The sequence below is a fragment of the Panulirus ornatus genome, chromosome 37, assembly GCF_036320965.1.
Source record: "Panulirus ornatus isolate Po-2019 chromosome 37, ASM3632096v1, whole genome shotgun sequence".
Classification (NCBI taxonomy): Eukaryota; Metazoa; Arthropoda; class Malacostraca; order Decapoda; family Palinuridae; genus Panulirus; species Panulirus ornatus.
The window spans coordinates 700,900-713,964 of NC_092260.1; the positions used below are offsets into that span (position 1 = coordinate 700,900).

Here is a 13,065-nt window from a genome sequence, read left to right on the forward strand (position 1 = left end):
GGGCTAATGGGGAAGTGATAACAGGTAGTGGTGATGTGAGGAGATGGAGTGAGTATTTTGAAGGTTTGTTGAATGTGTTTGATGATAGATGGCAGATATAGGGTGTTTTGGTCGAGGTGGTGTGCAAAGTGAGAGGGTTAGGGAAAATGATTTGGTAAACAGAGAAGAGGTAGTAAAAGCTTTGCGGAAGATGAAAGCTGGCAAGGCAGCAGGTTTGGATGGTATTGCAGTGGAATCTATTAAAAATGAGAGTGACTGTATTGTTGACTGGTTGGTAAGGATATTTAATGTATGTATGAATCATGGTGAGGTGCATGAGGATTGGCAGAATGCGTGCATAGTGCCATTGTATAAAAGCAAAGGGGCTAAGAGTGAGTGCTCAAATTACAGAGGTATAAGTTTGTTGAGTATTCCTGGTAAATTATATGGGAGGGAATTTATTTAGAGGGTGAAGGCATGTACAGAACATCAAATTGGGGAAGAGCAGTGTGGTTTCAGAAGTGGTAGAGGATGTGTGGATCAGGTGTTTGCTTTGAAGAATGTATGTGAGAAATACTTAGAAAAACAAATGGATTTGTATGTAGCATTTATGGATCTGGAGAAGGCATATGATAGAGTTGATAGAGATGCTCTGTGGAAGGTACTCAGAATATATGGTATGGGAGGCAAGTTGTTAGAAGCAGTGAAAAGTTTTTATCGAGAATATAAGGCATGTGTACGTGTAGGAAGAGAGGAAAGTGATTGGTTCTCATTGAATGTAGGTTTGCGGCAGGGGTGTGTGATGTCTTCATGTTTGTTTAATTTGTTTATGGATGGGGTTGTGTGGGAGGTGAATGCAAGAGTTTTGGAAAGAGGGGCAAGTATGCAGACTGTTGGGGATGAGAGAGCTTGGGAAGTGAGTCAGTTGTTGTTGGCTGATGATACAGCGCTGGTGGCTGATTCATGTGAGAAACTGCAGAAGCTGGTGACTGAGTTTGGTAAAGTGTGTGAAAGAAGAAAGTTAAGAGTGAATGTGAATAAGAGCAAGGTTATTAGGTACAGTAGGGTTGAGGGTCAAGTCAATTGGGAGGTAAGTTTGAATAGAGAAAAACTGGAGGAAGTAAAGTGTTTTAGATATCTGGGAGTGGATCTCTCAGCGGATGGAACCATGGAAGCGGAAGTGAATCATAGGGTGGGGGAGGGGGCGAAAATCCTGGGAGCCTTGAAGAATGAGTGGAAGTCGAGAACATTATCTCCCAATATATATATATATATATATATATATATATATATATATATATATATATATATATATATATATATATATATATATTTTTTTTTTTTTTCATACTATTCGCCATTTCCCGCGATAGCGAGGTAGCGTTAAGAACAGAGGACTGGGCCTTTGAGGGAATATCCTCACCTGGCCCCCTTCTCTGTTCCTTCTTTTGGAAAATTAAAAAAAAACGAGAGGGGAGGATTTCCAGCCTCCCGCTCGCTTCCCTTTTAGTCGCCTTCTACGACACGCAGGGAATACGTGGGAAGTATTCTTTCTCCCCTATCCCCAGGGATAATATATATATATATATATATATATATATATATATATATATATATATATATATATATATTGGAAAGGATCACAACCTTGCGCGTGATCTAATATAATCCTAGGACAACGAGCGTATCATAAACTTCTCATGTGGACAAGACGGTGAGTTGTTTACAAATTCTATGAACGATAAAGTTATCCAATTTGTATTGATTTTCACTAATATGAAGATTATAATTCTTTGTGTATTTAGTAATAGAACATTCAATGATAGTTTTCGTGGTACTCGAGTTAGAGCTGATAACTGAAATGACATTACTCCAGTCAGTACAATGATCACGAAGAATCTTTTGTTCTCCTTTTGATAATATTTTTACTTTACTTCCCATGTTGCTTAAATCCTTTAATGTAAATGTTGCCTTCATGAACAATAATTCTATATAGAATATCTTAATCAGGACCTCACCAGAAAATTCTCCTGGGTTCATCTATAAAGTGCCATGTAGAAATTGTGATAAGTTTTATGTTAGGCAGACTGGTAAGGATCTTTCTGTTAGACTCAAGCAACATAAATATAGCATAGGAACGGGACATGAATCAAATGCCTTGTTTAATCATTCAGAAGAAAATATTGTCTAATTGGAGTATTTCTAGATTTAGTAAAAGCCTACGACATGACATGGCAAAACTGAATCTTAAGCAAACTTTTAGCTATTGATTTGACAGATTATCTACCCATTTCTGTCATTAATGTTTTAAAAAACAGAACATATGCTGTCAAAGATTGCAGCACTTAACGTCATTTTGGACATATAAGTCCAGAGAAATGGGCTGCGGCAAGGCAGCGTTCTGAGTCCATTATTCGATAAGATACGATATTCTGTCTCCAGTTTTCGTCCCTCGAAATCTTAAGCACTCACTTTATGCTGATGCTTGTGCAGTGTGGCACTCCTCCCACAACGCATAATTGTTAGCAATTGTACTCTGGAGAGGTTGGATTCAGTGCAGAATAAATGTTTGCGAATATGCCTTGGAGCCGTTATGTACTAGAGTTACACGGTTGGAAGCTGAAGCGAATGTACTTCCTCTCCGGCTGAGCCGAGATATATTAGCTGTGAAGTGTCGTATTCTGATGGCCGGGATGAACAACATCTGCCTGTCGCCTAATTCAACGATACGAACAGTTTGTCAACAGAGGCGTCGCGCTCCTGGCCCTCAGAATACACTTCCTCAGTGAGAACTCTGGTTTGAAAGTGAATGAAGTGGACACGTTGGTCAAGAATGTTCTAACTCTGGAAACAAACAAAAGTAAGGGTGAAAACAAACTGGCTCCCGGGGAAGAAAGTGAACGCTTCGTGGAGTGAGGTACACTAATGCTGTCGGAATGTCATGATAGAACATCTGTCTCATGTCCACTTCTACACTGATAATGGCTCCAAGACGGATGAAAGTGTGGGTGCAAGTGTGTGGTCGGACGAATGCTCCCTCAGGTACCGTTTACCAAACCTTACATCTGTTTTTGGTGCGGAATTATTTGCTATTGAAAAAGCCATATATTATATAATCAAATCCAGTCACGTTAAAGCGGTTATTTTTTCAGATTCGTTATCGGCTCTTAAAGTTGTAAGCTCTGGTTCAACAGAGTCGAATGAAATTTAGGGAAATATCATAAACAAACTTAATTCATTTGTAAAAGATACCATCTTGATATAAGCACTTATTCATTGCAACATTTACGGCAATGAACAGGCAGACATGGCTAAATCAGCCTCAGAACTCGGAAAGATCATCTCGATCCCCCGGGAGCTGGGGGTCATGCCTTGCCTTGAGAAAGAAATTCACATTTCGTCTGTGGCACGAGTCAGTGGACCAGCCTGATCATAACAATAAGATCAAACAAGAAATAGCGGACTGACCGACTTCCTTCAGACAAAGTAGAAGAGAGAAAGTCGCGCTAGCCCGCTTGCGTCTAAACTGTGCTTATACTACCCTCCTGCAACCCCATATACAAAACATATTTCCTCCCAGATACTCCACATGCAACACAATCCTATCAATGAATTATATCATCTTATACTGTATGAAATACACAAAACAGAGAAAAAAATTAAAAAATATTTCCATAAGAATAAGATCAATTTTGGTTTGGTAAACACCCTTAAAGACAATAACAACATTATGAATAAGTTGATTGTCTTTCTCAAGGACACTGAAATAATAAAGTTGATGTAAGGTGATGCTTTAGCTCCTCACTGTGGCGGTCCTAACTACGGCGTGTGGCTGCTACTGCTGGGAGTGGTAGTGTTGTGGGTGAACTTGGCATACATCACACTTGCACTCCCTGAGCGGGGTTGCTACTTCACTGTGGCTAGTGATGGTGTAGTGTTGGGCTGATGAATCATCGATATATTCAATACATTTTATTTGTATGTGATGATGAAGGTCTGTCTCTAATCTTTACTATCCATTTCACAGTTCCTTATAGTAGCAGCAACAGAGGATGGTGTATCAACTAGGTAGTGTTTAGCTGCCACGTTAGTGCAATATCCACATACACCTCTCTCTCTTTCCATAAGATTTACGTTATCTAAGATTGGGATGGATATGTATTTTTTCATGCAAAGCAAGATAGGCTGTATAGGTTATGGGGTATAGGGATTATAGATTTATAGTCAACATTAAATCAAGTATAGAGAAGATCTGGTAAAAAAAATGTTTTCTTAATTTACATTTTTTTTTCTTTTTTTTTCTTTGCTAAGCTTAGTTTTTTAGCTTAGTGAGGCATTCATCCCCCCTTGAATCTTATTTTTGCTTCCATTTTGTGCGTTAACTCTTCCCTTTTTCTTTTTCCAGGCAAGTGAGTGTTTACCTGTGTTTCTGTTGATGCTGGACCACTGGTACGTCTTACGAAGGCTGGTTGGATAGAACTGTGAGCCCAATTGAGAGGTGACCACGGGAGAACTCAACCCGGCTTTTTTGTCTGATCAGCTGCCTCATCTTCATTTTTAGAGGAAAGGTAAGGTTTTGAAACCATCCTTTGTTTGAGGTGGTACGCCACCCCAGAATTTGGGGCCTAACCCCACCGGTATGGACTCTTGTAAGACAACCACTGCTCCCGTAGAGGGTAGTGGTAGTGACCGATCCATGCTGGACATAAAGTAAAAAAATGCTGAATTCGTGATCATGTTACAAGCGACTGGTTCACTGAATCTAGCTTCCCTCAACCCCTCCCTTATCAAGAAGGTGACTGATGGCCAGGTTGGTGCAGTGGAAATGGTAAGTCGTCAAGTCAAGTTGCGGACTTATTTAAGCTGAGAAAGTTTCATTCATATGATGTTGTGGGGTCCATTCTGGTGATCATGAATTCATACAGAGAAGTAATCTTCTATCCTGATGTCGTGGACATGAATGAGAACGACTTTGTGAAGGAACTTGCAGACGAGGAAGTGATCGCTGCTCGATTTACCACAAATTTTGTCAACGGCGATTGACGTAGAACCCCCTTTATCACTCTAACTTTGGGAAAGTTCAGACTACCGAAAGATATTGCCATTAGTTACGTTAAGGTAACTGTAAGATGTTATAAATGTCAAAAGTATGGCCACGGCGAAAAGTCTTGTACTCTTTCATCCCGTTGTGGAAAGTGTGCCAGTGAGGACCACGTTGCTGACAACTGTACGGCTAAGGTAGTGCTTTGCGTTAACTGTGGTAGGAGGCAACCTTCCAAGCTCGTACTGAGAATGTCCTCGGTACAAGTTTGAGAAGGAAGTCTGCACAGTTAAGGCAAAGATGAACTTTTCATACGGTGAAGGAAGGAAGAGGTGAAGGAAACTCACGAGACTTCCAAACCTAATGAGTCTTATGCTATGGCATTGAAAAGTAAGCCTGCGATGGTCACAATTGCCACACAAATAACGCGAATTACTGAACCACGATCCACGACCCAGACGAATCCATAACGAATAAGACTGACACTAATTCTGACGATATTCCGGACAAAGGCTCGTACCCAAAGCCACCTGTTCTGTTCGCCCCCAAAAGGTGAAAAAGAACAAGATGAAAATTACAAAACTTTCACAAGAAACTATGTCGCACGTCGTTGTTCCCGTGGCTACTTCGATAAGGTCTTCTTCAGTAGAATCGGTGGAATCAATGGACGATGATACAGTCTCCATTATCAGGAGACGATCCCGTTCCCCCTTGGACTCGCTAAAGTCCATAAAAAGGGCTCATAAGGCTGGCAGGCTAAAAAATCTTAAACCAACGCATTCATTATCATTCAGTGGAATAGCAGAGGTTTAAGGAATAAGCAAGCACGACTGTCACTGTTGCTTGCAATTTATGGGCCATTCGTTATTTGTCTAAAGGAGGCGAATCTGAATAGCACAGTCGAGGATTGTGCTATTTTAGATAGCTATCACCCGTATAGAAGAGATGAAGGTTATGGGGCACCCATCTATGTACACCAAAGTATACTCCGTACAGGAGTGACTTTAAATTCTACTCTAGAAGTCGTCACGTATAGAATAGAATTTGATAACACATACCTGGCCATTTGTTCAGTTTACTGTCCCGGTTCCAGTGCACTTGATGATAATGGGTTCACCTCATTTTTCAATCAATTACACCACAAAAAATTAATTCGTGGAAATTTTAACGCTCATCATCGTCAGTGGGGAAGTATACGAACAGACTCTCGTGGGAAACAAATGGTATGTTATGTCATCAGTTCTAACCTAACCCTTCTGAACGATGGTAGTGGAACTCGTGTAGATGATCAGACAGGAAACATCTCAGCCATCGACCTATGTTTGTCATCCCCAGATATACTAAATGATCCTCACCTGGAGTACTCATCTGGAGTACATTGATCCAAAGGTCAATAGTATAAGTAATACCATCCTCAGGGCTGCTGAGGCCTCTATTCCTAAGAGCCCTACAGTTTCCACAAAGCATAGAGTTCCTTGGTGGGCACCAGATTGCCGATATGTACCGTGTGAGCACAGCAGGAGATACAGGATTTTCGACGAAGAGCCACAGATAACAACTTCATTGCATATAAACAAGCGAGGGCTCGGACAAGAACAATACAAGCCAAAAGAGATTCGTGGCAGGGCTATGTCTTATCTATCAATAAGGACTCACCACCCAGCTGTCAGGTCTGGTCCACGACAGAGAAAATAACAAGAAAATACAAACAACCTTCCATCCCCCAACTTACCACGCAAGACGGCTCCATCGACGACCCAGTTGACATAACCAACGCTATCATCGCCAGGAGATTCTCAGACATAGGTAGCTCAGCCGGTTACAATCGACGGTTTTTACACCACAAACGTCAGGTTGAGCAAACAGTGATTGACTTTGCCACAAAAGATGAAAATATACCATACAACAATTTATTACATTTACGGAGACACTTCTTGGCCTGAAATCCTATAAAGGTTCCAGCCCGAGACCCAGCGGGATAACCTACAGGATGATTCAGCATCTTAGTCAAGCCAACCTGACTAAGCTGTTAGCATTGCACAATGAGATTTGGACGTCGAGAACGTTTCCAAACTTATGGCACTTTACGCACGTCATCCCCATCCCAAAAGGTTCTGGACGCCTTGCGAATATCAATTCGTTTCGACCAATTGCATTGACCAGCTGCATTTGTTAAGTCATGGAGAGAATGGTTGATAAAAGGCATATGTTTTATTAGAATCATAGAATTGATCAAATGATCAATAGTGTGCAATCCGTAAACACAGAAGCATAATGGATCATTTAATGAATTTAGAACATATGATTTCAGACACTTTTACAAAAAAAGATCTTTTTTAGAATTGGGAAAAGCTTTTGACGTGACATGGCGAAACGGAATCTTGAGCAAATATTATGCCATTACTTTGAGAGGTTACTTACCTATTCTTCTTTATCTTTTTAGGTGACAGAACATTTGCTGTCAAGGTTATTGCACCTAAAGTAATCTTGGACATATTTGTTCAAGAAAATGGGGTGCCACAAGGCAGCATTCTGAGCCCAACATTATCTAATGTTATGATTAATGATATTCTGTCTCCAACTTCCGTCCCTCGAAACCTTAGATACTTTATGCTGGTGATTGTACAATATGACACGCCTCGCCTGATGCACAGTTTTCAGCTGAATGGGTTTAAGTTGCACTTGAGACGGTTCATCTTTGGGCGCTACATTGGGGATATCAGTTTTCACCAGCTAAAAGTATCACGGTGGTTTTTACCCCAAAAAATGAACATCCGAATTTGCAGCTAAAACTAGACAACTCTATTCCTTTCTAAAATAACGTAAGGTTTCTTGGAATATACTTTGACCAGATATTGAATAGGAGAAAGCATGCATATCATTTGATAGTAGATTGTGATAAAATGTTAAATATTCTTAAGTATCTCTCTAGTTTCGTTTTGGGGAGCCGACAAGAAATCTTTTTGCATCTTGTACAAGGCCCTTATTAGAAGTAAACTGAACTATGGCTCTCAGGTGTATGCTTCGGCGAGCGACTGTACCCTGAGAAGGTTGGATGTGTTGCAAAATAAATGCCTGCGAATGTGTCTTGGAGCTGTCATGTACTAGAGTTCCGCGATTGGAAGTTGAAGCAAATGTATCTCTTCTCTCCGTGGAAATGAATTAAGGTTAAAGTGTGGTGTTATGGTGACCAGGAGAAGAAACACTACTGCCTGTCGCCTCGCACAACAAAACGAAGTTCGTTGATAGCGGTGTCAGGCCCTTGGCCCTCAGAGCGGACTTCCTGAGGGAGAATTCTGGTCTGGAAGTGGATGAAGTGGACACGCTGCTTAGAAATGAAACACCTCCTTGGGAGGAGTCCAGAATCAAAATCAAAACCAACTGGTTCCCTGTGAGGAAAAGGAACACGCCGGAGAGTGAGGTACACCAATGATTTCGTAATGTCATTACAGATCATTTATCAAATGTCCGCTTCCACACAGATGGCTCTAAGACAGGTGAATGTGTGGGTGCAAGTGTGTGGTCAAACGAATGTTCTCTTCTGCACAGCCTACTAGACAATACTTTTGTTTTCTATGCTGAATTATTTGCCATTGATAAGGCCATAGATTATAAGATTTATTCAGTATATATGAAATCAATAATTTTTTCCGATTCATTATCAGCTCATAAAGCTATAGACTCTGGTTACACTTCGTCAAATGAAACTCATGGTGACATTACTAGTAAATCAAACTCAATTAACAAATATATCTTGATTTGGGTACCTAGTCATCGTAACATTTACGACAACGAACAGGCAGACCGGTTGCCTAAGTCGAGGCGGTCATCCCGAGAACTGGGGTCCTGCCTTTCCTTGAGAAAGAATTCAATATTTCTTCCGTGACAAAGTCAGTGGACCAGCCCGATCATCACAAGAAAATAGAAACCGCAAGAAGCGGACAGGACGACCTCATACAGGAGGAACAGAAGGGAGGAAGTCACGCTAGCCCGTCTACGTCTCAACTCCATATATAGTATCCAGGTACAACCGTAACATACACATCAACAAAAATCTCCCACCGAGATGTGAAGCATGTCAAAGGAAACAATAGGTATAACGAAAAGAGGAAGAGTTTAGCCAATCATTTTGAGAAAAAATAAGCAACATGACATATAACATATAAAACATATAACATATAACTATATTCATGTTATTGACATGATATAGTTATAAAATTCATTATCTTTTTCAAAGAAACGGAAAAAATCAAGATGATGTAAGGTGGTTCGTCGGTTAGGTTTCTGTGGCGGGTATGACTTTAGGGTGTGACTGCATCTACTTCGGGCTCAATATGCTGCTGGCCTAGAGCAGGTGGGGTTCGCTTTGGAGCTGGTTCCTTTATGGTGTCGAGTTGACGAATTGCCGATGTTAATATTTCATAACCTATGTATGTACTGCATGCCAGGGTGAAGGACTCTCTCTAATCTGTCGTATCTTTTGGCAGTCCTTCCGGCAGCTGCACCAGTGGATGCTGTGTCGACTGGGTGGTGTTTGCTACTACGTTGACACAGTGCCCGCTTAATAACCTTTTATTCCAATATCTATATTTCGTATCATTTATTGGCATTCATATTTACTTATTCTCTTTTTCCCATAGGTTTAGATAGTACTTATAGGATCATTATGTAGGGACTTTATGCAGTCAAAAATCAAAAAGGTTGCAGGCCTAATGACCTTACTCATAGATCGCTGGCTGTTGAACCCAACAAATGAGTACAGAGAATACGACACTGTTGACATAATGAATACAACAATATTAGCGTAAGGAATATAACAGCTTTAGCGTAAAAACTACATCTGTAATAATATGAAGAGTACAAGTATTAACAAGAAAAATATAACACTGTTAACTTAAAGAATACGTTATTCATATAATGAATATACAAGTTTAGTATTAAAGAAGACAACAGTGGTGGCATAAAGATTACAGCATCGTTTGTGAAAAATGATATAGCATGGTTAGTATAAAGAATACAGCAGTGATAGCATAAAACAAAGAATAAAGCACTATAAACATAAACGATACAACAGTGCTTACATGAAAATATACAGCACTGTCACCATGAAAAATACATCAATGTTAGCAAAAACAATACAGCAGTCCTGCCACTAGTCCAAAGAACCAAATTCTCCTTCTGTCTTGTCCTTAGAACCAACTTCTGCCGCCAATGGTCCTTGGAACCAACTTCTGTCACTCGTCCATAGAACCAACTTCTTCTGACACTGGACCTTTGAGCCAACTTCTCTTGCCACTAATCCTTAGAACCAACTTCTACCACTGGTCCTTTAATCAACTTCTCTTGTCATTGGTCCTGTGAACTAACTCTTCCTCCTGCCACTAGTCCTTTGAACCAACTTCTGCCACTGATAACCAGTACTTCCTCCCGCCACTAATCTCTCAAACCAACTTCTGCCACTGAGAACAAGTACTTCCTCCTGCCACTAATCTTTCAAACCAACTTGTGCCACTGAGAACAAGAACTTCCTCCTGCCACTAATCTTTCAAACCAACTTCTGCCACTGAGAACCAGTACTTCCCCCTGCCACTAATCTTTCAAACCAACTTCTGCCAGTGGTCCTTAAACCAACGCTTCTCCTGTCACTTGTAAGGAGATCGGTTCTTTCTTCGTTCCGTGGTACTCAATGAAGATCAGGTGACCTTTTCAGTTTTATAAGAAAAATAAGCACATACACCAGGCGTAGAAATATGTAATAGGGAGTCTGTGGCCACGTAGGTTCTTACGTCGCTGCCACCATTTGTAAGGTTGAGTTGGTAAGAGGGAGATCGGTTCTCTCTTCGTTCAGTCATACTCAATGAAGATCAGGTGGCATTTGCAGTTTTATATGAAAAATAAGTACATATCTCTATGGTACTCTGGACTATGGTTTTATGACACACTACGACACTCACTAGTGAACGGTGTGACGACGAAGGTGGCCGGTGTGTCCCCACAGGTAACACTGGCAGTGGTTGTATTGGAGTCCGTCAACACCCATCCAACAACGTGTTCAAACAACAGATCAGCTCTGACGTGCTCTAACAACTGATCAGCTCTTACGTGTTCAAACATCCCGATTAACAGCGGCTCATGAGAACAGTGAGCCCGTGGGCACATTCCGTGTGATGCAACAACATATGTAGTACAACTCACAGTGAAATGATAAAACTAGATAACTCATGAAAAATTAATGGTATGTGTGTTTATCTTACATTGCTCGGCCACAACCTTGCTCAAGCTCCTGTGAGCCATAGTGAGTCATGACTATACATGGAATAGTCCTAGATATAAGAGTGCAAAATATCATCTTAGTATGCTTGAGAACTGGGGTAACACACTACACAATATTAAAGTACTCATAAATTTACACATGTAAAGATAGCAGAAATGATACGTTTAGATATCATGAACGGCATAAAATAGAATTCCAATACACAAATGAAATGACAAAAGTAAAGAGAATACAAAAATCCAAACAGTTAATTGAATACATATTATTCTGAAGTCAAAGTTCCCCTAAAATAAGGAAGTGCTGCGGTAACTACTTTTTGAATATCCAATGTGGGTGTACGGCATTCTATATTGGACACTAGGTCGTGGACGACAATATAAGTGCGTAAATATATAAGTGCAATAGACAATGAAATAATTGAAATGCCAGAAATATGAGGAGGGGGTGTACTTAAAAGGAACAAAAGCCAAAACATCCATTGTAGAATCTAAATCATCCTCAACTTTAGATGGAAGATGTTGAATCTTTACTTCATTAATGAGTAAGAAATTAATATTATGGGGGATTCGTTCTATACACAGGGTAGTCCGATTAATTTGTCCCAAGTAATAATCATGAGTGCTGAACAATTTGAAATTGGAACTGAAAGGAGTACATTGTGTTCCTTACTGAATCTGTCTCAGAAACAAAGAGGATTTAGGTTTGTTAGGTGGGCGATGAATAAGAACATATTGTCCGTTTAGGAAAAATAAGACATGATAATGGTCCATACTTTCAATCCAAGGTTCGTTGACAACAACTTCCTTAAAAGAACAAGAATTAAGAACACTTTGTTGAGGTCCAACAAGTAGGTGGTACACATATGAATTTGTTTGTGAGGTATGAAAAACCATAGTACTAGGAAGGCAAATCAAGTTGTCAAGCAATGGTTTATGGCTCAATGTTAAATCATCCAAGGAGGGATATGCAGTCTATGAGGAATTATAATTGTATAGGAGTAAGTTCATGTCATTAATATGGATGATAGTTTTTCACGACTCTCTTGTATAGTTGAAAGAGAATGGTATTACGTTTACAAGACTGTAAGTATTGGAGCCAATGAATGGTATATGGATAATGACCGCTTCGAGAATCACATCAACCGTTAGTAAGGAGTAATAACTAGTCACGTGATGGGAAGGGAGAGCTGGGGTGCAGCCGAATTGTGTCATCGCTTGGTCCATAATACGTGTGAGTTCCGAAAACGGAAAAATGATGGCGTGACAACCTGGTTTACCAGATTATCAACATCTTCCAATAAGCCAGTGAAATAATGTACATGATAAGTGATTTGAGCATATAAGCTATCAACATATGTGTAAGTAGTCACCATCGCATATAAGGTATCAATAGATTTTGATAGTAACTCTACCTGTTAAGTTACTAAGTGTTAACATGATGTCATTTACATACTTAGAATGTTGCTTTACGATCTTAGCTTCAGCCTTGATACACCTGCTGTTAAGAAGTTGAAACTGTAAGAGCTGAACTTGATTCCTAACTGAATTTAATTCTTCCTGAGTAGCAGTACCAAACAAATATGATTGGAGGGACCCTCCTCTGCTTTTTTCTGTTCTTCCTGACATATGTAGTCACTGGAGATTCAGTGTCTTGTATTATGTCATACAGAATCACTGAGGTACTATTCAGTTTCCAGGTCCACTGTTTTAACAAACTTGAGGAAGGAGCAACACTAGAGTTTCTGACTGTTACACTGGTGTAAAACTTGAGT

General features: G+C 40.1%; 1 protein-coding gene across 1 annotated transcript in view; it reads left to right on the forward strand.

Annotated features, from left to right (window-relative positions):
- The window catches only part of LOC139760449 (uncharacterized), an 85,186-nt gene that overhangs the window by 32,136 nt on the left and 39,985 nt on the right, over positions 1 to 13,065 (forward strand). The window contains exon 2 of the mRNA XM_071683686.1: positions 4,385 to 4,547. The gene's annotated coding sequence lies outside the window, so the exon portion shown is untranslated. The remainder of the gene's footprint in view (positions 1 to 4,384; positions 4,548 to 13,065) is intronic.